The 26,443-nt window shown below is 40.2% G+C and overlaps 1 protein-coding gene across 2 annotated transcripts in view; it reads left to right on the plus strand.

Moving 5' to 3' along the window:
- Window positions 1-26,443, plus strand: part of pparg (peroxisome proliferator-activated receptor gamma) — a 127,193-nt gene that overhangs the window by 20,200 nt on the left and 80,550 nt on the right. Inside the window, exon 1 of one of the 2 annotated variants that reach the window (XM_059944070.1) lies at window positions 13,944-14,246. The exons of the other annotated variant lie outside the window; for it this stretch is intronic. The gene's annotated coding sequence lies outside the window, so the exon portion shown is untranslated. Of the gene's footprint in view, window positions 1-13,943; window positions 14,247-26,443 lie in introns of those variants that run through there. 2 annotated transcript variants of the gene reach the window in all.

Raw genomic sequence — 26,443 nt, forward strand, 5'->3', positions numbered from 1 at the left:
TTGTATGCTCTCCCCTTGATTGCATGGATTCCCTCCAGGTACTCTGGTTTCCTACCACATTCCAAAGACGTATGAATTAGTAAAGGTAAATTGTGGGCATGTTATGTTGGCATGGGAAGCATGGCAACAATTGCGGGCTGTCCCCAGCACATCCTCAGGCAGTTTTGGTCAGTGACACGAATGACACATTTGTTTTGATGGACAGGGGACAAATAAAAATCATTATCCTTAAGATCTTTACATTTTAGCTTCTCCATTATCATACACATATACCCCATCAATAAAAGGATTAAAATTATTAATTATGTTTCTTTTTTTTTACCTGCTGTCTCTGATAATGTTCATCATTAAGCCACACTGTTGCTACATGAGAGAAGTGGTGCCAGATTTAAAGTTGTGCCAGAGGCAATCCTCATTTCTGCCAAGTGTTTGCGATCGACTTCTAGGTCAACTGTAGTGATGACTCACTGCCATGACTCTGCAAATACAAGTTCGTTATACACATGATTTCCTAATCGGTGGGATTTCTCAAGAGGCTATTTTTGGTGATTTCTTTTATAGTATTCTACTTTTTTCTTGTTTTTGGAAACTATCGTGCATTCTTCTTTGCAGTTGAGAATTGTGTTTTGTCTTCTACTGTAGTATCCTCAATCATATAATTGAAATTGGATTTAGTAAAGTTATGTACTGTGGGATTGTACAAGAGGTTACTTATATGGAGCTCTCTCTGTAATGAGGTGAGAATAATTGCAGCTACACCTTTTCATGAAACTATAGTCATTAGTTTTCATTCAATATACTAAATATGTCTTTCACATTAATAGATGTGCAGGTGTTAGCACTTTTGATCTAAGTCTTTTTTCAGTATATTTTAAGTTAGTAAAATATATTTTTAGTTTTCTGTAATATTTCTGTTTCTATTGTGAAGCAATTATCTTGTTACTTTGCCAAACTTAGAACACGTTATTCAACCAATTTTTTTCTTTATCAAGATCTGATTTGTGTTAGCTATTTAAAAGAATAATCTCACCTTTTAAACAAATAACTCTGAACTTCCTCATGTACAAATGTTTGTAGTTTTGTTCATTATTTTAAATTTCATGTCATTCATATTAAGAGAAATATATTTACCATTTACTTGTTCCAGAGGTTTGTAAAATTAAAGCTATCAGACATAGACTAAGAGTTAAATGGATGAATTTCGAGAATACCTTTGTACTTTTTAACTACAACTGGATGTAAAGTTACAATGGATTTCTTCTGCTGAGATAAGCATAACTTTTAACCCTGTAAACTTCAAAATACGCTTATTGATAATGGAATCAAAATTTAAATTGAGGTTGGGGATGAACAGGAATCCTAGATTATCTGATTTACAGAAAGAGATATTGAAGGCAGTATTTAAGAGAAAACTGGAGAGATTTTAGCAGGGAAAAAAAAACAGAATTTCCTTATTTCCATGGATTACCTCCTGGTATTATTCCTACATAATCTCCTTTCATGTATCTTTCTCTGAAATCCTTAGAATGCATGGAATCATTCTTCCATATTATCATTAGTGAGGTCATTCAGTCATCCAGTGTTTCTATTGGGTTGGGACAATTGATTTTTACCATCATAAAACCATCATCAAAAATCATTATTTTTAAAACTTATTTTAAGTTTACGTATTAGAGTGATGCTGTTGCCTCTAATGAGTTTGTACATTCTCCCTGTGACTGTGTGGATTTCCTCCGGGTGCTCAGGTTTCCTCCCACAGTCCAAAGACATGCTGTTTGGCAGGTTAATTGACCATTGTAACTTGTCCCGTGATTAGGCTAGGGTTAAATTGGAGGGTGCTTGGCAGTGCAGCCCACAGGGCTGGAAGGGCCTACTACGCACTGTATCTGAATAAAATAATTAAAAAATAAGAGTTGTGCACCCATTATCTAATTAGAATGTTAAGTGAAATAATCACCAGGACAGCTAACCAGATCACATTATCCTTATTACTAAAATAAACATTAATTTGCTGTGGAATGCTCTATAAAGAAACCATTCAGATATAGTTTTCTTCAGCTGTAATCATACATGGGTTAAAGATGTGGCAGCTATGACAGCCACTAATCTAAGTCCTGTCAGCTCAGATAGATAACACTGAAGATTAGCAGAAAGTATACTGTTAAAAATGGTGAAAAGTGGTTCTTTTGGCATTGCTTTAGCTCTGCTTTACTATCTGTTTTTTTTATCTGACACAAAATCTGCACATTTGCAGAAATATTTAACTTGAAGAGGGTGTAATGGGTGCAATATGTCCAACAGTAATTCTGAGAGAAAGCAAGAGGCATATTGGAGTTCAGAGTGCTGATTTATTCAAAAAAAAGTTTTGATTATTGAAACTTGGGGAACTGGATGTTAAAAGTGCTACATTGGAATATACAATTAGACTTATTTTCAGGAATGAGGTACATTGGTTAATTTTTTTTCCTTTTTACAATATTTTTATTCAGAAGAAAAAGCAAGATTTACAGAGTGCAACACAGATACATCTCAACATAAATTGTGTACATTCATATATTGTAATAAAATTGATCAAAATGTTATAGCATATCACATTAAGGTATACCACTCTGTAATCAAAAATTTAAAGATAGGTCATACATCATAAAATAATTTTTTTATATAAGAAAAAGTCAACCCCCTACCAACTACCAAAGAAAAAAGCTGATGGATGATAATGGATAATTAGAAAAAACATACTCACTTAAGAAGAGAAGATAGAAATATACATAAAAGTCTGTGCACTATTAAACTTTATAAATTGGAAAAGTAATTTAGGAAAGGTCCCCAGATATCATAAAAAGATATGATATCTTTTAAATTCTTAAATGGGTTAATAAATCATCTTTCTGTACTCGTCATTCTCTTCTACAATTTAAAGTGGTTCATAGCGCTAACATTTCTAAACAGAAGCTGTCCAGTTTTTATCCAAACGTTTCTCCACTTTGTAATAAATGCAACTCTGCTGATGCCTCTTTAATTCATATGTTTTGGTTTTGCCCTAAAATTGAAAAGTTTTGGCAGGAAGTATTCCATACCTTCTCACAACTTTTTAGGGTCCAATTTGACCCAAATCCCCTTATTGCCTTGTTTGGTATTATTGCAAATGAAGATATAACTTTAAATACTCCTAACCTACAGGTTTTAGTTTTTACTTCTCTTTTAGCAAGGAGAGCAATCTTGCTTAAGTGGAAGGAGTCTACCCCTCCTACACATCTTCAATGGCTACGTGATATTATGTCCTATTTAAATTTAGAGAAGATCCGTTGCTCAGTGTTAAATTCAAAACAATGTTGGTTAATTTTAACTTAGTAATATAGATTGGAACTATTTTGTAACTATAAGAATGTGTCTATTTGGCAACATTCTCTGCTTAAGACCATCATGTATCTCCTTAATGTTCATACTTAGGTAGTGCTTGAAAACAAGTCATGCACAAACACCTCCAAGCTATTGGAGTAGTACTCTGAACCTTTGTCATTAATCATTAACCTTTAATGGGATAAACATTCCTATCAGCATACAGACAATTGAAGCATGTACAAATTGGCACAAATGGAAAAGGAAAAGTTCTTTGACCACCTCCAAATGAAAATAAATAAGGATTACTATTTCAGGATTAAGTATCCCTCCCATTCCTGATGCTGAGAGGAAATGGGAGAAATTTAAAGGGAAGTTGATGCAGATATATCTTAAAAAGCCCCAAAATAAAATTGTAAACATTTTGGCACCACTCTATTCTTAGAATAATACAAATAGTAGTAACCAGAACCTTTTTGTTGGATGCCCAGACCAGTGTAATCCAACAGAGATCTGATTTACATTTATTTTTACTTTTGTGATCTTTGTCATTGTTTATGCTCTCGCTCTCTTGTTTTTAGAGTTACAGACCTTGGTGCTTTCAATGCCAATGTGATTCATAAGGATGCAGTGTTACATCCTTTAAGCTCACATATTGTATGCACCCATTCACGGTGCGTAATTCAGTGGCAACGTGGACTTGGTAAATATTATTGGGGAATGGCTGATAACAACAGTTAGTTGAAGTATGAGACAACTTCCAACTACCAGTGAACATGTGAACAGGTTTAGCTTTATTGTCATATACACTTAATGGACTGTGAAAAGTTCATCTCCATGCTTTTCATACGGATCAATACATTACATGGTGCATTAGATAGTACAAGGTAAGGCAATAACAGAATACAGAATAAAATGTAGTAGCTACAGAGAAAGTACAGTGCAGGTAGATATTTAAAGTGCAAGATAATAACGAGGTAGATTGTGAGGTGAAGAGTCCACCTTATACTATGCATTTCTCTTATAACAGCAGAGTAGAAGCTAACTTCAGTCTCTTAATACACTTGTTCAGGCTTTTGTATCTTTTTCCTGATAGGAGGAAGAAGAATGGGGTGAATGATTATGTTTTGGCAGCTTTAGTGAGGCAGCAACATTAGGGGGGGGGGCTGCTTTCCACAAACCTCTGCAGTTTCTTGTGGTCACGTGTAGACCAGTTGCAGTACTTTGCAGTGGTGCACCCAGATTGGATACTTTTTATGGTGTATCAGTAAGGCTCAATGGGACCGTGCCAGATTTCTATAGCCTCTTGAGGAAGAGGAAGAAGAGGCATTGATGAGTTTTCTCGGCCATGGCATCTGCATGGTTGAATCAGGACAGTTTATTGATAATGTTCACTCCTAGGGGCTTGAAGGTCCCAACCCTCTCAACTTCAACATCATGAATATAAACAGGAGTATCTGTACCATCATCCCTCATGAAGTTAATGACCAGCTCATTGTTTTTCTGACATTGAGGGAAAAATTGTTGTCATGACTCCATACCATTAGGCTCTCTATCTGCTTCCTGTACTCTGACTCATTGTTATCTAAGATAAGGCCCACTAATGTGGTGTCAGAGGCAAATTTGTAGATGGAGTTACAGCAGAATCTGGCCATGCAGTTGTGAGTATATAGGGAGTAGAGTAAGGGCTGAGCAGGGGGCAACCTTATGGGACACCAGTGTTCAGAGTAACTGAGGCAGAGGTGTTGCTGCCTACCTTTACTGATTGTGGTCTGTTATCAGGAAGTCAAGAATCCAGTAGCAGAGGAAGGTATTAATTCCCAGCTCTTGGAGTTCGGTAAAGAGATTGCTTGGAAATACAGTATTAAAGGCAGAGCTATAGTCAATAAACAATAGTTTAATGTAAATTGGGGACCTCTGCTTCATCTGCAAAAAATGGAACTTCCCCATGGCCAAACGTTTTAATTCTGATTCCATTCCATTCTGATATATGTGTCCATGTACTCTTTTGTGCCATGATGTGGCCACCCTCAGGGTGGAGGAGCAACACCTTATAATCCAGCTCCTATCAGATTCCTTCCTCTCCAACCCTTCACCTTTCCTACCCAAATGGCATCATCTAACAGCTTCTAGCTATCCTCCTTCCTTCCCCCCCCCCACCCCCCCCCACGCACACCTTTTTAATCTGGTGTCTTCCCTCTTCCTTTCCAGTCTTGAAGAAGGGTCTTGGCCCAAAACATTGACTGCTTATTCATTTCCATAGATTCTGGCTGATCAGGTGAATTCCTTCATTATTTTATGAGTGTTACATAGTCTAATATAAGTGTCTTTACTGTCCAACAGAGATGAGAATTGAGCCTGTGAGACAGTATCGGCTGTAGGAACAGTTTTGATGGTAAGCCATTTGTAGTGGGTTGAGCTTCTCTGGGTGGCTGAAGTACTTCATGATGTTGGATGTTAGAGCCACTGAGTGGTAGTCATTAAGACACATTACATTGTTTTTCTTGGGTACCCAGAAGATAGTGGTCTTTTTAGAAAAGATGGGAATTACAAGTTGCAGCAGAGAGAAGTTAAAAATGTCTGCAAGTAGTGATTTTGTTGAAGAAAAAAGCAACCAATTTCAAATGTATTTCTCAGGATGTGGATGATGCAGACAAAGCCACTTTTTATTCCCTGTATCTAATTGTCCCCTGAACAGAATGGTGTGCTAAACCATTTCCAAAGGTATTTATAAAGAAAACATAAACATTGATTTCTTCTTCCAGTAATTTTATTTTCTCTTTTTTTCTATGCGCCTCCCTCTTCTGTCTTCCATTCGACACGCTGGCTCTTACCTCTTCTCCTCAACTGCCAATCACCTCCCTCTGGTACCCTTCTTCCTTAAGTTTCTCCCATGGTCCACACATTTCTCCTTCTTCCTTCTTCTCCAGTCCTTTGCATTTCCCACCCAGCTAGCTTCACCTATCACCCTGTAGCTTATCCTCCTTCCTCCTCCACTCCTCCCCTTCCTTTTTATTCTGGTGTCTTCCCCCTTACTTTCCAGACCTGATGAAGCGTCTCAGTCCAGTAGTTTATTAATCTTCATAGATGCTGCCTGAACTGCTGAGTTCCTCTAGCATTTTCTCCATGTTGCTCAGGATTTCCAGCGTCCACAGAACCTCTTGTATTTAAGAATGTTGTTCGAATCATATCAGAGATTGAAGGATTTCTTCCTTTAAAGTGATGTAGGTGAATTTTTACAACCTACGGTGGTTTTATGGTGATCACTGATATTTTTTAAATTTCAGAATTATTAAAATACTTGAATTTAAATTTCCCTGATTCAATCTTGTGACTCCATGTCAATCGTCCAGACCACTGGTCACTGGAAGGAAAGGGACAGTGCTTAAGAAGCATGCCATTCACAAGAATAACAAGCTGATTACTGTATTGTATTGTGTAATTCTTACTGAGTATTGTGTATCCATACTCTGTTTCCCATTTGAAAATTGCTCACCTTCAGCTATGCTCAGATTGGATAGTAGAGATTACTTCTGAATTGAACGGCAGTGGATACATTTCATTAGCTCTATAAATCAATTTGAAGAATTGTGACGCTACCTCTTCTGTTCAAGATTGTTTAATGGCATTTCCTGTACATAAGGGTAAGGAGAACAATATAATTGTTACTTTGGATCTGATGCAGCACAAAAGAAACACAAAAATAAAGAACATAGTAATAATAAAACATACAATAAATATAAATCATAAGATATCTTGACTATTCAGATAGATATGGAAGATATATACATTGATTGTATGTCCATAAAATAACGCTGGGCTGTACATAAGATGACTGACAGGAAATAATAAAGTATTGGTAGAGTTAGTGGGTGGAGATGTTGATCAGTCTTGCTACTTGGTGAAAATAACTGTTTGTGCATATGATGGTGCTGGTGTGGATGCTATGTAGCCTCCTCCCCGATGGGAGTGGGACAAACAGTCCATGAGCAGGGTGTGTAGGATCCTTCTGGCACATTTCTGTATATATACACTCAGACAGAATTCAGCAGCTCCATTACTTTTGCTGCCAAAAATGTCCCTGCCTTCATCTTCAGGCTCTGACTCTTCCCTTCTTTTCCTGGATCTGACTCCTATCTCAGTAGAAAGGCAGCACATCCATCACAAGCCTACTGACTCTCACACTCATCTCAACTACAATCCATCCCTCCCTGCCTCATGTAAGGACTCCATTCCATTCTTCTAATTCCTCTGTCTTCATTGCATTAGCTGTGATTATGAGACTTTCCATACAGGTGACTTTGAAATGCCTCCTTTCTTTTAAAATGGCAGCTTTCCTTCTGCCATTGTTAATAAGCCCCTCGAGCACATTATGCTCATTTCCCATGTCTCTGCTCTCACTCTGGTACAGAACAAAAGTTCCCTTTGTCCTCTCATTACACCTCACCAATCTTCACATTCAGCAGTTTATTTGTCACAATTTCCACCACCTTCAAAAAGATTCCACTGACTGATAAATCTTAAGAAACGTACACAAAATGCTGGAGGAATTCAGCAGGTCGGACAGCATCTGTGAAAGTTAATAAACAGTAAATGTTTAGGGCTGAGACCCTCCTTCAGGACTGGAAAGGAAGAGGAAAACACAAGAATAAAAAAGTGTGGAGGGGTGTTACGGGTGGGAAAGAGGATCCCTTTGAAGGTGATAGGTGAACCCAGGTGGGTAGGAACAGTAAGTGGCTAGAGTGGAATAAATCTGATAGAATAGGAAAGTGGAGTTTAGGAGGAAGGGAAGGAGGAGCAAACCCGGGGGTGGGGAGGGGGGTGATGGGCAGGTGAGAAGAGATAAAAGCTCAGAGTGGGGAATAGAAGAGGAGAGGGGGCAGGAATATCTTTTTAACAGGAAGGCAACCCTGGATATAAGGAATATAAGGTGTTGGTCCTCCACCCTGAGGGTGGCCTCATCGTGGCACAAGAGGAGGCCTTGGACAGACATGTTGGAACGGGAATCAGAATCGGAATTAAAATGTTTGGTCACCAGAAGGTTCTGCTTCTGGCAGATGGAGTGGAGGTGCTCGCTGAAACAGTTCCCCAATTTATGGCGTATCTCACCAATGTAGAAGGTGCCGCATCGGGAGCACTTGACACAACAGATGACCCCACCAGATTGCAACTGATGTGTTGCCTCACCTGGAAGGGCTGTTTGGGGTCCTGAGTGGTGAGGGAGGGAATGAATGGACAGGCATAGCACTTTGGCTACTTGCAGTGGGAGAGGAACGAATGGGCAAGGGAATGACGGAGGCAGCAATCCCTGTGGAAAGCAGAGAGTGGGAGGGTTAAAGATGTGCTTAGTGGTAGGATCCCTTTGGAGATGGCGGGAGCTGTGGAGAATGATGTGGTGCTCGCTCCTCCACTATTAATATATTGAAGGAACTGTTCCCTTCATGATTTTCTGATCCACTCTTCCCTTTACACTATCAATTCCCGTTTTTCATGTTGCAGCTAATGGTGATGCAACACTTACCCTTTCAGCCTTTCCCTTCTGGACATCCAGAGATCCAAATGAGTTCCAGGTGAATCAGGGATTCAATTGCACTTCTTCCAATATAGTGCCCTTCATTTGGTATTCCTCTGATTCAGCCCCTCTGATTTAGAGAGACCAAATGAAGATTGATTATTGCTTTATGGAACGCGTGCAGTTTAGTCCACAGGAACAACACTAAGCTTCTAGATGCCTATCACTTTAATTTCTCATCCTTCTCCCTCTCTGATCTCTCTAGTCAATCTTTGGCCTCCTGTACCGCCACAGTGAAGCCGAATGAAGCTTGAGGAACAGCACCTCATTTTCCACCTTGGTGCTTTGCAGCCTTTTGGACTCAACAGCTTCATGTAACTTGATCTCTTGGTTATCCATCTAATATTATCTCAACATTTTTTTAACAGTTCCCTTTCTTCTCTGCTGGCTATGTCACCCTGATCTGCATTTCCCGACTCCCAACTTGCTTTTATCTAGGCTCTCATTCTCTTTCTGCTTCCATTCACTCACTGAGCTGATAACCTTGATTACATCTTATCCATATGGTCACGACACTTGTACCCAATCAGAAAAATTCCCTTCCCTAACCTCTCTACAAGAATTTCCTATCTCCTCTTCAGTTCTGATACAGGATATCTTTCCTCCAATATTGACTATTTTCTCTCTCACAAATTAAACCTGGCCTGCCGAGTAATTTGCTGTACTTTCTGTCTTTGTTAAATAATTGTTTTGTTTTTCATATTCTACAATACATGTCACTTAGATGATCATCTCACTTTTCATGAAAACTTCTCCTTGCCATCTTTAGATCATCAATTGTGACTGAAAAAGATTGGAACAGTTCACGCAGAACCCAGCAGGCATTTCACAGTCGCACTTAAGTATTGAGGATGTGTAGTTCCAGGTGCAACAGAGCAACAATCCTGTGAAGTGTGTGGTCCATGAGCAGTAATTAGGAACAGGTGCTGCAAACCCCAGTTCCACTCAAGCTGTTAGAAGGCCTTTTCATTGTGTCCCAATGTCAATGATATTCAGAAATAGTTGGAGAGTATTTAAAAGAAAATTAAAATCTATTTAATAAAACATTCACTTAAAGCACACTTTATTGATACAAAATAATTGAAAACTTCGATGCTATGAATTTTTTTTATATAAACTTGCTTTCATTGAATTTTTTAATAAATGAGGTTGCACCAGACAGACCAGCTGTGGCTGACGAAAAACCGTGAGTGTTCACATGTGGTTTATATAACCCTTGAGTTTCATAAATTACAGAATGTCCTGGACTTGGTAGTAAGTACAGGGGTGGATGGAAATATCTGATGCACCATACATGGCTTCTGATGTGGTGATCTGCCATGGAATTTCTTCATCCTGAGGATGGTAAATCTGTAGAATTACCTAATCACAAGAAGTCACAATTGCTGAACATTTTTGGGACAAAGTAGTCGATTTTTAGGTTTAAAGGAATCAAGGGAAATGAGGTACCAAGGGATCTCAGCCAGGATCTTATTTACTTATTATTAACAAAGCAGATACAAGAGCCTGAATGGTCTAAACTTGGATATTTTTAATTGTGCTCTAGCATTGCAGAAGCATTGAAAACTTGGTTATTGATGCACCATCAATAACTCACTCTGAGACGTAAAGGCGAGATATCGGCTTTTGTTGACTGGAAGAAGGAACAGGCAGTGGTTGACCACCATACTACATCCTGGAGACAGAGAGGCTGGGCTCAGACCTCAATCGCCTTTATACAGGGCTCTGTGGGGGGAGCCGCAGGAGCAGTCAGCAGGGGGCGTGTCCAGACAGGTGTATGTAGTTCACCACAGCTATACGCTGTACTTGTGAAATATATATGCCCACAATACTAAACAAAAGAAAACCTGCAGATACTGGAAATCCAGGTAACACACACAAAATGCTGGAGGAACTCAGTAGGCCAGGCAGCATCTATGGAAAAGTGTGTGAGTCCCAGACTTCCCACCTCTTCCGGAAGTTCCAGGAGTCTCCTGCATATTGATAGTGGCTCCCGACACCCACAAATTATATACAATATCCCAGAAATCAATTTTTTGAGAACAAGAGAGGGGGTGGGGAGAGGGAAGAGGAGAGGATAAGGGAGGGAGAGGGGGAGAGAGAGAGAGAAAGAGAGAGAGAGAGAAAATGAGAGAATCCTGATTGGTCTCTCTTTGTGCTAAGTAGACCTACCAGTTTTCTCTATGGGCGGGCTTTACAGTCAACATCTCTCTCTCTCTCTTTCATTGTCCATCAGTTCAGTTTAGTGTCCTGCAACACCATGGCAGAGTGTTCCAAAAAAAGAAAATATAAAATGTTCTTCATCCCAGACTATGCTAAAGTGTACCCCTGCCTAATAGGGGTCAAAAATGCTCACTGCACTGTTTGCAACAGTGATTTTCTATTGCCCATGGTGGGTTAAATGACTGTAAAAGACATGTTGAGGAGAGTTTAACAGGAGTCATTCGTTTATTAGGATGGCTAACATTATTTAAACTAGCTGGCTAGCTGCTAAGGAGCTACTCTATTGATATCCTATGTGATGAGGCCAAACTCCCTGTAGACTTGCTTAAAATTGTAATAGAATAATAAAATGACTCCATGATAATATAAGTACATATTTTAATGTCACATTTTCTGCATAAGACAATATAATAAGGATACATCTTATGCAGTTGAGATTCAAAGAGCTCTGCCAGTTGATGAAGCTGCTTTTGGTGCTGCCAAATTCTAATTGTGATGCAGAAAGGGCATTCAGCATGTTGTGTCGCATTAAGACAGAATTCAGAAGTCAGCTGTCTCACAAAACACTTGTGAATCTGATGTCTTGCAAAATTAACAAATTCATTGACACAGACTGCTATGAGCTTGAGACTTCCGGCAAAATGCTCAAATCTGCCAAACAAGCCTCTTCACAGTACAAGGAAAGTTTGCAAAAGAAATAGAAAAGCTATTTGCATTAGTATTTAGCTATTAGCATTGAGACTGCCAACAAAATACACAAAATACTCAACAAGAAACGTGTGCGTGCGTGCGTGCGTGTGTGTGTGTGTGTGTGTGTGTAAATAGCTTCAATATGTGATCAAATAATTTGTTGTGTTCTTTCGTAATTAAGTTTCCTGTATACATACACCCTTGGAAGTCTTCCGGGGGGTGGGGGGGGGAGGGATATGAGGTTGCAGGGGGCATGGGTGGTGGTGCTACCTCCCTGAAATGAGTTTTTGCAGGGTGGGATGTCTGGAGTCCTGCTGAAGGGTCTCGTCCTGAAACGTCAACAGTTTACTCTTTTCCACAGATGCTGCCTGACCTGCTGATTTCCTCCAGCATTTTGTGTGTGATGCCCACAATACTGTCAGGATTTTGTCAATGCACATTGCTTATGGAAAAAATATAACTCTGGTTATGTTTTTGATAAATGATCTGATTTTCTTTGATTTTGATGTCCAAAGGTTCAGTGTTCTTTTAGACGTATGTGTGAGATCACAGCTTAGAAATCTGCTTGAGCAATTATCATTTTCTTCATTAGTTATCTCCTAACATTGACCCTACTTACAGAAGCTTCATTCTCAATATCTCATCTTCAAAGTGAACAAATGGAAACTAACCATAAACACAAGGATTCTGCAGATATTAGAAATCCAGACCCACACACACAAAAAACTGGTGGACCTCAGCAAGTCAGGCAGCATCTACAGAGGAGAATGGACAGTTGACATTTCAGCCTAAAACCCTGCATCAGGACTGGAAAGGAAGGCGGCAGAAGTCAGAATAAGAAGGTGGGGAATAAGAGGAAGCAAGTAAAGCTGGCATGTGATAGGTGAGACCAAGAGAGGAGAAATGAAGTAAGACGCTGGACGGTGATAAGTGGAAGAGATAAAAGGCTGGAGAAGAAGGAATCTGGTAGGAAATGACAGTGGATCATGGGAGAAAGGGAATACAGAGGGAACCAGTGGCAGTTGATGGACAGGCGAGGAGGAGAAAAGGAGTAAGGGGGAGCCAGAATGGGAATGAAAGCAGAGAAAAGTTGCACCTACACATGGATTTTGTTTTAAAGTAAATATTATAAAATAATATTGCTCCAAATTAACTTAATACAAACCTGAATCTAACTGAATCTTGGCCCGTTGTTCCTGGGATTACTAAGATATATTGCTAATAATTAACTTATTCATTCAGTTAACACAAATATATAGAAAATTTCACTGCAGTACTTGAATCAAATTAAAACACCTCTGCTTTATGTTCTATAATGTTTAGTGAATCACTGGTTATTAAATGTTGGACCACTGGCTACCTTGCTTACTTGCTTTTATGTCTAGTTAATGAAAGTTAGATTAGTGAGCAGAAAGTAATAATAAAAAAAGGTTCATTGCAGTATTAAAAGATTCTTTTAGAGTTCATTTTGTAGACTACCAATATAAAGTTTGATGCTTTCCATTGTTCTCACCCTTTTTCCTTCATGGAAGAGGTTTCTAAATTTTTAGATGTACCCCCATGTCTAAGTAAAACCAGGTGTGCTATCAAATACTAACAAGTCATTATTTTAATTAGTAAAATATTAGTTAAATTGCATCTTTTTTTTAAAGTTGCTAAGCAAAATGTTAGCAAACATTGCTAAGCAAAATGTAGAAACACAACAAATGGTTGATGCTGTGTGGAGCTATTTATTTGGATAGTAAATTTCAGCCAGTGAAGAATTACAATAGAACTCTGACATAGTAAGATAGAGAATTCTGATGCAGAATTTGTATATTATAACAATAAATCCAGTGCATTTCTGTTTTGAGTTTTGTCTTTCATTAATAGAACATATAAATTCCCAACTATGTCTATTTGGGGCATTCAGTTTAAATCGTAAGTGATCTGTTTGTATGATTTAAATTGTGTATATGTATCCAAGACAAGAAAAATTGTACTCCTGATGAGTTTTAAAGAGTTATAAATGTTGGATGTCTCTGTGCATCTAGATTAAGGTGGTGTGGTCTTTCAGACTTTGTGCCAGTTCAATGAATAAAAATGGTTTCATTATTTTTTCTTTGTTTCCTCAGTTGTACGGCACCTGCTGGAAGAACTGAGGAACTTGTCCCATAAGACTGGTGTAAATGTTACTTGTTACTGGCCAAGTGAAGGCAATGACAAAGTAAAATAAAATGTTTAAAAAGAAACTGCAGATGCTGGAAATCTGAAATAAAAACAGAAAATGCAGGAAATACTCAGTAGGTTGAGCTGCATCAGTTGAAAGAGAACCAGAGCTAAAGATTCAGGTCAGCGACCTTTCATCAAAACTGAGAAGAAAACAAAAGAATCTTGTTAAGCCAAGTGGAGGGTGGAGGTGAGCAGTTCTGCCCAAAGGGAGGTAAATTACAACTTCAAACTTATTTCATTATTTAGGATAAGTACAGTAGGTGAAAATTGTATTGATTCCAATGTTAGTCACCAAGATAACAGGAAATATTGTCAGTAATCGCTAGGAAAATGAAGTGTAACACAGGCCCAAAATACTGCAATTATTGCAATTAAATTTTAAATCTGTGCAAATAGAGCTTTGACAAGCGGCCTGTCTCTTGGAGAGGAGGGGACTTCAATCAGGTCCTCTGTCCGAAAACAAGTCGCAGCAGCATAATAGAGCTTTGACCAGCAGCCAGTCAGCATCTGGGATTGATTAATAACAGCAAATTAAAAAGGAAGGTAGGGGCAAGTGTGGTGGCCATCGTTGCAGCAGCTGTTGTCGGAGTGAACATAGTGAGAGTGGTGATCTTGAGGCTTTAGCTCTTCAAGGCTTCCGCAAAGAGAGGCTTCTCTCAGAAAGCAAAGGAAAGAAAAGCTCAAGTTTTTTTCATTCTCTTTATATCTGCTCAGCTAGAGATAGCAGCGATGCCAGGCAGGATAGTGGAATGTTCCTCTTACGGGATCTGGGATAGAAGGGAGACCCCGGGGGGGGGGGGGGTCAGTGGGGGGCACTGGGGGGCAGTGTCCCTGATGACCACGACTGCGAGAAGAGCAAACAGCTGCAGCTTCTAACAAGCTATGTTAGGGAGTTCAAGAAATGGTGTTCACCACCATTTTTGCTGGAGAATTTGGGAATGCGCAATAAATGTTGATATTGGGAGCAAGGTTCATATTTTGTGAGTATAAACTTAAAGAAATGCTCATCATAAGTATTTATCTTCTGGTATTATGTTGTGCAGTCATTGAGGTGTTTTGAGAAAATGTGGGCATGTACAAGGTTAAGATTTTGGAAAGTAAGCTATAGGCCAGTTAACCTGGCCTCAGTGGTTGGGAAGATGTTGGAGTCAATTATTAAGGATGAGGTCTCAGGGCACTCGGAGGTACATGATAAAATCGCCCATAGTCAGCATGGTTTCCTCAAGGGAAAACCTTGCCTGACCAATCTGTTAAAATTTTTTGAAGAAATAACAAGCAGGCTAGACAAAGGAGAATCAGTTGATGTTGTGCGCTAGGATTTTCAAAAGGCCTTTGACAAGGTGCCACGCATGAGGCTGCTTAACAAGCTGCATGGTATTACAGAAAATGTTCTAGCATGGATAAACAATGGCTGATTGGCAGGAGGCAAAGAGTAGGAATAAAGAGAGCCTTTTCTGACTGGCTGCCAGTGACTAGTGGTGTTCCACAGGATTCTGTGTTGGGTCCAATTCTTTTTACGTTATATGTCAATGATTTGGATGTTGAAATTGATGGGTTGTTGCAAATTTGCAGATGATATGAAGACAGATGAGGAGCAAGTGATTTTGTGGAAATAGGCTACTAAAGGACAGACAGTTTAGGAGGATGGGCAAAGAAATGACAGATGGATTACAATGTTTGGAAGTGTATGATCATGCACTTTGGTGGAAGAAATGAAAGGGTTGGCTATTTTCTAAATGAAGAGAAAACATAAAAAACTGAGGTGCAAAGGGACTTATGCAGGATTCCCTAAAGGTTTATTTGCAGGTTGAGTCTGTGGTAAGGAAGGCAAATGCAATCTTAGTATTTATTTCAAGAGAGCCAGAATATAAAAGCAAGAATGTAATCTTGAAACTTTAAAGCACTGGTGAGGCCACATGGAGTACAGTATTGTGAGCAGCTTTGGGCCCCTTATCTTTGAAAGGATGTGCTGAAACTGGAGAGGGTTCAAAGGAGGTTCATGAAAATGATTCCAGGATTGAATGGCTTATCATATGAAAAGTGTCTGATAACTCTGGGCCTGTATTCACTGGAATTCAGAAGAATGAGGGGTGACCTCATTGAAACCTTTCAAATGGTAAAAGGCCTAGATAAGGTGAATGTGGAGAGGATGTTTTCTATGGTAAGAGCATCTAACACCAGAGGATCCAGCCTCAGAATAGAGGGGAGTCATTTTAGAATGGAGATGAGGGGTAATTTCTTAAGACAGAAGGTGATGAATCTGTGGAATTCTTTGCCACAGGCAGCTGTGGAAACCAAATCATATTTAAGGCAGAGATTGATAGATTCTTGATTGATCAGGGCATGAAGAGATACAGGGAGAAGGCAGGAGATTGGGGCTGAGGGGAAAATTGGATCAGACATGATGAAATAGCAGAGCAGACTCAATGAGGCAAATGGCCTAATTCTGCTCCTATATCTTATGGTCTAAATAAATCCTTCTTCATGGGTTCAAGAAATGGTGTTCACCACCATTTTTGTTGGACAATTTAGGAATGTACAATAAATGTTGACATTGGTAGCAAAATACTCATTTTGTGAGTATAAATTTAAAGTAGTCATCATAAGTATTTACTTATGATTACTTACTCATCATAAGTATTGTGTGTAGTCTTTGCAGTCCCATGGGCATTTACAAGGTCAAGATTCTGGAAAAGTTTCTTTCATACTTCAATGCATCAGACCTTTCCAAAGTTTTTACATGCAATGAAATGTAGTCACTGGTGTTTTCTAGGAAATACTTCAAATATTTTCAAGATTAAAGTACCTTTTATTAATTCTAGATAACTTTGATTCATGGAAACATTTGGTGAAGAGAAAAAAAGTCAACAAATCCTGCTAACTCAAGTGATAGGACATGTGGTTGTTAGTCAGAAGGTTAAAAGTTTAAGTTTCACAATTGGCTATTAGTCACATCATCTACTTAAAGTAAAATTTAGAGTAGTTTTTCCTATTGTGTAAGAGGAAATGAATCTGATGTTGCAACTTGCCTTACTTTATCTGTTGTTACTTCTGCTTTACCAATAACACTATAGTACTCATGTCAATCCCTGGATAATGCTCTTCCATTGCCAGAATTTATACAATTGACTAACTGCTCTAATTTCCCTTAGGTACTTAAGTAGGTGGCCTGTAAGCATAGCTGGTAGAGCTACTACCACACAGTGCAAAGTAAATTTATTATCAAAGTACATATATGTTACCATATAAACCCTGAGATTCATTTTCAAAGGTTCGTTTATTATCAAAGTGTGTATCCATATACAACTCTGAAATTTGTCTTCTCCAGGTAGCCACAAAACAAAGAAAGAACAGGAAGGTCATTCAGAGTGAAACGTCAACCCCCCCCCCCCCCCCATACAATATAGAACTGCTACATGATCATCAACCCCCAAAACCCCTCCCTTCACAGAAAACAGAGCAGGAACATTGACTCCCTAAAAACATCCCCTCCCCTGCACAAAAAAAACTAACAGAACATCAACCCCCAAACCCTCTCCCCTTGCACAACAAAACAGAAAAAGAATGGGTGATTTAAAAAAAACAGTATATTAAAACTTTAAGAGGAAAAAGTCCGCAGTCCATAAATGCAATAGCCTAATCCATAAACACAGAACCCTGATACCATTCTCCGATATCACCAACATTCATCAAAAGAGAGGGACATCACACTAGATAGAGGGACCTATATCCGCCCGCCACAACAACCACACAGCAGTAAGCTGCTAACAAATTCCTTCTCTGGGAGCTATCAAAAGGAAAGCAGTCGGCACTGAACTCCCATGCACCTTCCGCATTCACCTTGATGTCTCATTCTTAATTGATGCTTTAATCAGCGAAATGGACTCGAGCATTGGCTCATGCCCCATCTTGAAGCTTCTTTGCATCAAGGCTGTCCAAGTCCGCGCTGGCTTCTCAGAATCTTCTTGGAGACAGTAAGGCACTGGACATCTCAGTCAATCTCCACACTGTAAATCGCAGTCTCCAACAGTCCCAGAAATACATTTAAGGTGGGGGAGAAAACAGACACAAAGAAGTAAAGAAGACATATTTATGAACTATCTGGAAGATGTTATACACTAGTGTTATCTTGACCAGATGATACACAGGCATACTCAATAAACCAATAATAGAATAATGACCTTAACAGAATCAATGAAAGACCACACCAGTTTGGGCACCAGAGACCACAGATGCTTTATTGGCATTTGCACACTTAGTTTGTTTTTTTTATTATGCGTGGGGAGGTTGTTTTTCTTAGAAACAACTTCATGGTTCTCTTTGTTTTTTGGATGCCTGGAGCAGTCGAATCCCAGAGTTGTACACTGCATACATACTTTGTTAATAAATGTACCTTGATCCTTGAACCATGAGCCTTGTGTGGAATTTGCAGGTTCTCCCCGTGACCATGTAAGGTTTCCATCACTTTCTCCAGTTGACTCCCACATCCCAAAGGCATGCAGGTTGTTTGATTCGCAAACATGAGGAAATCTGCAGATGCTGGAAATTCAAGCAACACACACAAAATGCTGGTGGAACACAACAGGCCAGGCAGCATCTATAGGAAGAAGTACAGTAGACATTTCGGGCCAAGACCCTTCTTCAGGACTAACTGAAAGAAAAGATAGTAAGAAATTTCAAAGTGGGAGGGGGAGGGGGAATTCCAAAAAGATAAGAGAAGACAAGAGGAGGAGGGGTAAAGCTAAGAGCTGGAAAGGTGATTGGCAAAACGGATAACAGCTGGAGAAGGGAAAGGATCATAGGATGGGAGGCCTAGGGAGAAAGAAAGTGGGAGGGGAGCACCAAAGGGAGATGGAGACAGGCAGAGTGATGGGCAGAGAGAAAGAAAGGGGGGTAGGGTGGAGAAAACTAAATCTATCAGAGATGGGTAAGAAGGGGAGGAGGGGCATTAACAGAAGTTTGAGAAATCAATGTTCATGCCATCAGATTGGAGGCTACCCAGACGGAATATAAGGTGTTGTTCCTCCAATCTGAGTGTGGCTTCATCTTGACAGTAGAGGAGGCCATGGATAGACATATCAGAATGGGAATGAGACGTGGAATGTGTGGCCACTGGGAGATTCTGCTTTCTCTGGCGGACAGAGCATAGGTGTTCAGCGAAATGGTCTCCAAATCTGCATCGGGTCTCACCAATATATAGAAGGGAGCACCAGACACAGTATATCACACCAGCTGACTCACAAGTGAAGTGTCGCCTCACCTGGCAGGACTGTCTGGGGCCCTGAATGGTGCTGAGGGAGGAAGTGTAAGGGCGGGTGTAGCACTTGTTCCGCTTACAAGGATAAGTGCCTGGAAGGAGATCAGTGGGAAGGGATGGCGGGGGAATGAATGGACAAGGGAATCGCGTAGGGAGCGGTCCCTGTGGAAAGCAGAAAGAGTGGGAGAGGGAAAGATGTGCTTGGTAGTGGGATCCCGTTGGAGGGGGCGGAAGTTATGGAGGATTATATGTTGGACCCGGAGGCTGGTGGGGTGATAGGTGAGGACAAGGGAAATCCTATCCCGAGTGGGGTGGTGGGCGGATGGGGTGAGAGTAGATGTGTGAGAAATGGGAGATATGCATTTGAGAGCAGAGTTGATGGTGGAGGAAGGGAAGCCCCTTTCGTTAAAAAAGGAAGACATCTCCTTCTTCCTGGAATGAAAAGCCTCATCCTCTGAGCAGATGCGATGGAGATGGAATTGTAAGAAGGGGATGGGATTTTCACAAGAAACAGGATGGGAAGAGGAATAGTCTAGGTAGCTGTGAGAGTCCATAGGCTTATAGTAGATACCAGTAGATAAGCCGTCTCCAGAGTTGGAGACAGAAAGATCAAGAAAGGGGAGGGAGGTGTCGGAAATGGACCAGGTAAATTTGAGGGCAGGGTGAAGGTTGGAGGCAAAGTTAATGAAGTCAACGAGCTCAGCATGCGTGCAGGAGGCAGCGCCAATGCAGTCGTCCATGTCGCGAAGGAAAAGTGGGGGATGGATACCCATATAGTCTTCAAACGTGGACTGTTCCACAAAGCCAACAAAAAGGCAGGCATAGCTGGGCCCTATAGGGGTGCCCATGGCTACACCTTTAGTTTGGACGAAGGTGGGAGGAACCAAAGGATAAATTATTGAGAATAAGGACTAATTCTGCTAGACAGAGGAGAGTGGTGGTAGAGGGGAACTGGTTAGGTCTGGAATCCAAAAAGAAGCTGAGAAGCTTCCTGGTGGGGGATGGACGTATATAGGGACTGGACATCCATGGTGAAAATAAGGCAGTGGGGGCCAGGGAACTTAAAATCATTGAAAAAATTCAAAGCATGAGAAGTGTCACGAACATAGGTGGGAAGGGATTGAACAAGGGGGGATAAAAGTGTTGAGGTATGCAGAAATGAGTTCAGTGGGGCAGTAGCAAGCTGAGACAATGGGTCTACCTGGACAGGCAGGTTTGTGGATCTTGGGTAGGAGGAAGAAGCAGGAAGTGCAGGGTGTGGGAACTATGAGGTTGGTGGCAGTGGATGGGAGATCCCCAGGGCTGATAAGGTTGGTGTTGGTGTGGGTTGTTTGATTAATTAGCCACCAGGAATTACCCCTAGTATGTAGGTGATTGGTAGAATCTAGATAGGATAATGGAGGGTTAGTGGGTACGTAGGAAGATTAAAAATAGAATCTATGTGTAATTGCATGGTTGGTGCAGATCATGTGGGCATGAGAGCCTGTTTCAACATTTATCTCTCTATAAGTTTATTACAAGTCCCCAGCCCTGAGGCTTGTGTTGTTCAACTAAGGAAATAGAATCAGAATTGCCCCTTCTTACACTATCAATAATTTGGTTTGATAGCTTCAGAATTGATCTCTTCAAAGAATGCCAATAGCTTCTCTCTCTGACAGACGTATCATCTGTCCATGTGTCACCTTCCTTTCTAGAGCCCATTACGTTCTTTCCATATGAAACAGAAACGTACTTACACGTTTGCTAATCTAGTATCCTGCTTTTCAATATGGAAACAGAAACTTATTTGGACCTTTGCTAATCTAGTAGTCTGCTTTTCAATGGTCATGATGTGTTCTCTTCCAAATTGGGGAAACCATACACGGATTGGATGACTTCTACAAAGTCAGAACAGCAAATTGGAGATGACAGTTAACTGAGTTTACATTAGTTACATTAGTTAGGAAAGCTGCTGAAAATTTAGAAAACGTCTTTGTTCCTGTTTGATGCCTGCTTTGTGCAATAACCAAGAAGACTTGTGAATAAATGAGAGCTATCTGCTCACCATGAGCAGAACAAAGGGGATGATTAAATATGAAAAGATGTGTCCAATAATTTGGATTTCAGCAGCAGAATTCACGTACAAATGAACAGAGCAGCAAACTGTCCATCTCATTATATTGGTCTTCAAATGGTCTAACCAATGGTATTTAAAGATAGCAATGGGAAGAACTTAAGAAGAAGTACATAAAGTAAGTTTATATTTCAGAGGTCCCATATATTTTCAGGAGTCACCCCACCTAATCACTTTCTCCCACCTTTCCTGTTCACACATTGGGGAATTTCTCCACCAGTTGACCAACAGACTTATTACCACATCCATGTTTTGGGCACATTGAATTGTACCAGCAGCAGCTAACAATATACAGTCTTAGCAATTACATCATGTACTCAATGATGTAATGGGGAGCAAAACGGGGAGGGCAGTATAGGCAAGCTGCCAGCATGGCTTGTTCCATTTATTGACAGCTCATCCATTGAGTGGCGACAGAAAGTCAGCCATCAGTCACTTCATTTAAAAGCAGTTTCTTAAATTTGAATCTTATTTCTCCTTAACCGTATTAGTGCTGTGCACCACAAGTCAGCTAAAGCGGCAGTACTTTCTAACCCCGTTGGAGGTTTTGAATGAGGAGGAAAGTAGGATCTTTCCCAGCTAACAACAAAAGGATTGCACTAAGCTTAGGATTTTAAAGGCGCAAGCAACATGCTGCCATCTATCTAGCAAATCTCATGGGACTTGACTGCCCAATGCTTACATTTCCTATCCATTTAGTTGAGGCTCCGTTAGCAAGGTGCATTAGTGAACTAGCTCAGTTAAAGGTCTAGTAAGAGTGCTGAACTCATTACTCAGAACTTTAAAGTATGTCCATGAGTGGCAGGATGGAGATGCGTCTCTACCAAAGGAGGTGTAGGGTGCTCCTTCCCTCCACTAGCCTGCAGGTCACCCTTGGAGAAGGAGTAGCACCTGCTTAGCCCCTCCCCCAGATCAGGGTCACATGATCCATGTGAGCAGGTGGTGGATGGCTGTATGATCAGCTGATGTATATGCAAGTCCTGGTTATGCAACCACTGACACCAGGCAGACAATCTCTGAAGAGTATTGATAATGGCTTGGGTCACCCGTCTTGTAACCAGCCAATGGTGTGGCATCTGCACCCAACTTTGAGGCGAGTGATCCCAGGTTCAAATCGGGCTGGCTCTTTGCACACTTTCCAACAGTGCTGGGTTGAGCATCAACTCGGCCTCATTATAAAAGAAAAGATGAATGCAAAAGCAACACAAGGTTGCTGCGTGATGCACCACAAGGCACAGAAAGGAACAACAACTACAGTCTGTCTTGAAAAGACACTGCCCAGAAGAAAGCAATGGCAAACCACTTCTGCAGTAAAATTTGCCAAGAACGATCATGGGCAAGAAAAGACCACAATCATCACATCATACGACGCAATACGTATCAAAGGAATGAAAGTACGCTCAGGTGGTTAAGGCATCAAGCACCTTGTTCCTGTATTATTGTGTGTGGTTTCCTTATGTTGCAAGCAGAGGCAGTTGTGGGAAGCAATAGATCTGTCAAAACAACATCCTTTATCTATCCAATTAACACCAATGTCTAGTACAACTGTTTATCAAGGTCATACCACATGGTACACTCAGTTCTTAAGTGTACCTTTACACAAACAGTACACTTTGCAACTAGCCAGACCCTCAATGATTTCCTTACTTTTGGATGAACCAGAGATGGGTCTGAGGATTAGTGCACAGAATATGTCAGCTGGCATCTCAAGACCACATTTTCTTGATATTGAAGAAAAAAACTTCTGAAGTACAGTATTGACTGACAAAGAAAAGCTCAACTATCTTAACAGTAGTTCGCTTCACTGTTAGGGAAATGTGCTATTGGTTAATGATTCCAAACTATGTTAATGTGTACACAAACTCCATATGATCTTTGGATCCCATTGGAGAAAATTGAGATAGCAAGTGGTGTTAGGAAAACTAATGACTGTTGTGTTTTTAGAATTTTTCGTTAAGAAATTGTATTTTTAAGTACATAATATAATAATTATCCTCAGGTAGATACTGTAAATTGCTCCATTTTTAATTTGTAACAAAGAAAGGATTTTCAAAAGAAAAATACTCCAAATGCTAAAAACCTCAATGAAACAAATGAGGTGAAGTGAGACAGACAGACATACTTTATTGATCCCGAGGGAAATTGGGTTTTGTTACAGTCGCTTCAACCAAGAACAGTGTAGAAATATAGCAATATAAAACCATAAATAATTAAATAATAAATTCTTCCAAGTGGAAATAAGTCCAGGACCAGCCTATTGGCTCAGGGTGTCTGACACTCCGCGGGACGAGTTGTAAAGTTTGATGGCCACAGCAGGAATGACTTCCTATGACACTCAGTGTTGCATCTCGGTGGAATGAGTCTCTGGCTGAATGTACTCCTGTGCCTAACCAGTACATTATGGAGTGGATGGGAGACATTGTCCAAGATGGCATGCAACTTGGACAGCATCCTCTTTTCAGACACCACCATCAGAGAGTCCAGTTCCACCCCCACAACATCACTGGCCTTACGAATGAGTTTGTTGATTCTGTTGGTGTCTGCTACCCTCAGCCTGCTGCCCCAGGACGCAACAGCAAACATGATAGCACTGGCCACCACAGACTCGCAGAACATCCTCAGCATCATCCGGCAGATGTTAAATGACCTCAGTCTCCTCAGGAAGTAGAGACGGCTCTGACCCTTCTTGTAGACAGCCTCAGTGTTCTTTGACCAGTCCAGTTTGTCAAAGTTGACCCATGGATATAGTGTCCTAGATGTCTAGGTATGCAAGTCTGGGCAGTACGATATGGGGAGCAAGCTGTTGCCCATGTAGCAAGCTCCCCCTCTCCAAGCATCAGATGAACCCAAAGGAACAGCAGAGACCGACACAGTTTGGTAACAGTTGAGTTGCAGGAGTTGCTACTCAGCATTGAAATCAATGTCGGACTGCCTTAGGGATTCCAGCTCCGGATTTTTCCCTCAGAGCTTACTCCCAAAGCCTTCCCCATGAGTGGGTGTAACCGTGAGGCAGCAGAGGTTTGAGATCAGAGTTTTCCTTCTCCTAGATGAGCTGTCAACCACGGCTGACGAGCCCCATCTGTAATGCTGTAAATATTCAGCTGCTTCAGTGATGTTTTTGAAAAGAGATTGAGTACACATTTCAGATTAATAATTGGCTGTGTTCTCATTGCTTGAACCATTGTGTAGTTTAGCAGGTTAGATTGAAGAAATCTTTACAAACCGGTTCTGTTTCTTTGATGTATTATACGCCCATACAATAAAGGAAAGACATAACCAGTGATCCATAGCTGATATTCCATTATTCATTAGGGCTCATTAAACATAACAGTTGCACGTGAAATTGTTACTAATTTGAGCTACACTAAAGTTCTTTGTTACGTAAATTATATGATGCAACATATCACAATGGAAAGACAGCTGATACTAACCACATCATTGCTTCTGACTGAGTCATTCCATTGTGATATTTGTTTTAACTATCTTTGCATTTTAACCGGAATTTGAAATCATCATAATTTTAGATGACACAAGAAATTGCTATTATTTTTATATAAACAAATCAAAGATCGACCCCTATGCTTTAGTACTGATTATGTGGTTAATATATATATATATAGGTTGGAGCCAGTTTAATATAAAGGCCCATTTTCTCATTGTATTACAGAGATAAATCCACTAAAACTTGAATTTCCTGTCATGTATTCCCAGGTTGTATAAGAACTAAAAATCTGTACAAACAGAATCAAATAACATTTCCATAATTTTTGGTGAAAGCACTAATTTCTTGTCATTGAATGATGATCTTAAATTAATTCCCAATTTATTTTATTAATATAACAATAATCTAGATTATCATATTAGCACACTTTGTCATGCTGATATTGACCAAGGATCCTCAAGTTTTGATGAAATCATAAGGTTTTAGTTAATTATTACCTCCCTCTTTCACATCAGGCAGTTGAAGAAGGTTGGTGTGGGTCCCCAAATCCGAAGAACTTTTTATAGGGACGCAATTGAGAGCATCCTGGTATGGGAACTGTTCTTCCCTCAATTGTAGGACTCTGTAGGGAGTGGTGCGGACAGCCCAGCGCATCTGTAGATGTGAACTTCCCACTATTCAAGACATCTACAAAGACAGGTGTGTAAAAAGGGCCCAAAGGATCTTTGGAGACCCGAGTTACCCCTACCACAAACTGTTCCAGCTACTACCATCCGGGAAATGGTACTGCAGCATAAAAGTCAGGACCAACAGGCTCCGGGACAGCTTCTTCCACCAGGCCATCAGACTGATTAACTCATGCTGACACAACTGTATTTTTATGTTATTTTGACTATCCTGGTGTTTACTATTTATTATAAATTGCACATTGCACATTTAGACGGACACGTAAAGATTTTTACTCCTCGTGTTTATGAATGATGTACAGTAAGTAATAAAGTCAAAAGAAATAGTTTTGATGTAGAGTTAGTAGAATCGTAGGAGAAATGGCTGACAATTTGCATAAAGTGAATTATAGAAATAGCAATACATAATGACCGGATAATGTGCTTCATGTTGCTGAGTCAGGACACAGTGATTAATTGCCCTGCTCCTTTCAGAATAATCTTACATCCATCTGACAACACAGATGAGGTCCTATTTAATTTCTTATCAATCAGCTCAGCCCCCTTGGCACTTAGTGCACTGGAGTGTCAGATGAGAGTTTTGTGCTTAACCTCATCATGTATGTCTTCTAACATGTGTGATGATGCATCCATCAAACTGCCAGGTAATTGGATAGTGTGGTGTTTCCTCAGAACTTGTCTATAGAGTGGTGGAGGTTATGGAGTAGGAATTATAGTCAAAGATAGCTAGGTCAACAGCTGTACAGACAGTAAGTACTGAAACCAGCTATACCATTGATAGCCAATGCTTGTAGTTCAGGTTTACTCCCAGTTCAAAATAACATGAGTAATGAATCTGAATTTTGTTTTTTGAAGAAGTTAGTAAGAAAACTGATGAAGTCATGGTGATATACATGGACTTAAGCAAAGC

This window comes from Hypanus sabinus, chromosome 19, assembly GCF_030144855.1.
Source record: "Hypanus sabinus isolate sHypSab1 chromosome 19, sHypSab1.hap1, whole genome shotgun sequence".
NCBI lineage: Eukaryota > Metazoa > Chordata > Chondrichthyes > Myliobatiformes > Dasyatidae > Hypanus > Hypanus sabinus.